Raw genomic sequence first — 343 nt, 5'->3', positions numbered from 1 at the left:
AAGCAGGGCTTGGCTGGATGGGGTCAATTTATGGAACTACTATGCTGCTCTCTTTTCGGCAACTTGAGTCAGCTGTGCAAATCCATCTGACATTTCAGTACAGCTGCTATGTTTGCCAGAGACTAGCAGAGACTACAGAATCTCTGCAGGAATAAAATTAATTATCTTCCTATATGCTGTCATATTGCCATACACAAATTTATGCAGCTCATACCTACATACCCCAATACTCCAGGGGATTCCACTTGTTTTTATTTAAATATTAAAGCAACTTAGAATATTTCAGAAGGGAAATCCAACCAGCAACCCGAGTTCTTTTTGAAGTAAAGAATTCACTTGAAGG

The sequence above is a fragment of the Pongo pygmaeus genome, chromosome 2 (assembly GCF_028885625.2).
Source record: "Pongo pygmaeus isolate AG05252 chromosome 2, NHGRI_mPonPyg2-v2.0_pri, whole genome shotgun sequence".
Taxonomy (NCBI): Eukaryota; Metazoa; Chordata; class Mammalia; order Primates; family Hominidae; genus Pongo; species Pongo pygmaeus.
Note: the sequence above shows the minus strand (reverse complement) of the source record.